Genomic DNA, 2540 nt, shown 5'->3' on the forward strand with positions numbered 1-2540 from the left:
GGTAGATCCTAATCCAATATGACTGATGTCCTCATAAGAAGAGAAAATTAGGACACAGACATACAGAGAGGGAAGACTGCATGAAGACACAGGGCATCTATGAGCCAAGGAGAGAGAACCATGGAAGAAACCAACCCTACTAACACCTTGATCTTGAGCTTTCAGCTTTCAGAACTGTGAGAAAATAAATTTCTGTTGTTTAAGCCACCCAGTCTATGGTATTTTTTTATGGCAGCCCTAGCAAAGTAATATACCTGGGAATTTGCTAGAAGTGTAATCTCTGGCTCCATCCTAGACCTACTGAATCAGAAGCTCTGAGGGTGAAGCCCAGCAATCTGTGTTTTAAAAGCCATTTAGGTGATTCTTATGCATACTTAAGTTTGAGAAGAGCTGGTGTAGGATGTAGGAACCTGACTAGCCTGGGTTCATATCCCAACTCTACCACTTACCACCTGTGTAATTTGGGGTACTTTTAAAAATCTCTTTATATTTCAAATTTCTCATCTGTAAAATGAGGGATAATCTTAGTCCCTGACTCTTAGATTGCTGTGGTGATAAACGAATCCATCTAGATAGAATGTTTATTTTTTCAATATAAATGATGTTTTATTAGTAGTTTAAACTTAGCACCTCTTTTCCTCATTAAAAAAAACTCAGTGAAGATTAAACTTTATTTACAAACTCTTCAAATTCACATATTCTTAGATAAAATTTATAACAGTGCTTGGTGCATAGCTAATACTCAACAAGTGTGAGTTATTATTATGGTAGATGACATATAAATGTTGAGTCTGAATCTCTTTTTAAGTGGTGGGGTTTGGAAAAACAGGTAGCCAAGGTTATTGAAATTATATGTAAAGTGAGGACCCGAGGAATCCGAGGAGTAAAGTCAAATATTCCAACCGCTATTTTGGCTGTTAGAAATCCTTTTTATCTTACATCCTGGTTTGTGATTGTGATGTGGAAAATGTAGATGGTGCCAAGTTCTTTGGGGTTTATGCAAATAATACACAGCACACATTGTTATGTTGCTCTTCATCCTCTATGAAGGCCTAATTGTCATCAATTTTATATCCTGTTCCCATGAGAACTTTACCTTTTCCTCCCCTTTGCATTCTGTTCTTGATGGATTGTCTAGTTTCTTACTTGGACAACTTATCCTCTTTCCCTGACGGCCCATTTAAAACTACCTTCTATTAAAAAAAAGTTTTCCATCAAGACATTTAGATGCTCATTTCCCTGGCTTTTCATCTGCCTTCTATCTGAGGCAATGCCAATTGTTTTACAGTATGCAGCTGCCACTAGATTCTAATGACATTTTCAATGGGCAAGTTGCATTTCCCAGCTTTGTTTCTGTATATTTGATTGTCTTCAGTATTTTATGTGAGTTGTAAACACACTGGGTAGAAACAACTCAATAAATGACAAACAGTAAAATGAATAATAAAAAGTTATAGTCTCATAAAATGAGAATGAGTGGGGCCCCTCTCCCAAATAGAAGTAAGCCAGGGATACCAGGATGTTATGAAAATGTCAGCTGGCTACTACTTTCCCTTAAAATATTCTTTAAGTTGCAAACATGTTTCCTAATCCTCCCCTGCAATACACAATTCTCTTTCCCTTCCACTCACCTTCTATCACTCCAGGAAATACGATCATTCATTTATCATCTAGGTTCCAAATCTTGGTGTCATTCCTTACTGTTTTCTCTTCTCCCCAGTATTCAAAAATTATCAAAATCTTTCTGCTTTTTCCTTAACATTTTCATCTCTAACTTCTCTTGAAGTCCAGACTTCCTACAACCGTGGGAATTGGAGAGTTCAAGGCAAATAATAATTCATTTAGCTAGATCACCTCCAATCTTATTTTATAATTCCATATATGACTGTAGCAATATCCAGAAATTCTATAAAGGCCTTTAAACCCCTTTCTACCAAATAAATTGAGATGTAAAGTACAAAGCAAATGTAAAATATATTGCACCTTTTAAAGAATTGTACATGGGTGAGGAGGTGGAGAAAAATAAAAATCTCAGCAATAGCAATTACAAGACAATCACAGGCCTCTTGTTGGCTGACTCTTCCTATCTGTTATTGAGCCTCTCTTTTATTTTCTTCTTTGTTAACTTTAACATAGGACCCTTCAGTTTTTCACTATAAGCTCACCATTGTCACTATTCAGAGAGTATGTGGTTTTAAAAATCTACCTTTTCTTTAAGGAAAGTTTTTACTTTTAGAAATGTACTTTACTGATAATCATTTTCTCTAATTAATGTATTTTCATTAATTCTGAATATAATTTTAGACCTGGAGGAATGATTTTCCATATTCTGAAGAATAACCCAATTTAAGTCATGAATAAATCATTTATACTAAGTTAAAAACATTTATTTCCATTTATTTCTTTATCTTAGTAGGTATCTCTGTGCTCAAACTCAGAGTGGTCTCCCTAATTGAATTACTGAATCCAAATGTTGTAAAGAAAATGTAGTTCTTCACTATTCCCTTTGCTGTGGTAGATTGTGTTTCCAAAGATGGCTG

This window comes from Galeopterus variegatus, unplaced genomic scaffold, assembly GCF_000696425.1.
Source record: "Galeopterus variegatus unplaced genomic scaffold, G_variegatus-3.0.2 Scaffold3347, whole genome shotgun sequence".
NCBI lineage: Eukaryota > Metazoa > Chordata > Mammalia > Dermoptera > Cynocephalidae > Galeopterus > Galeopterus variegatus.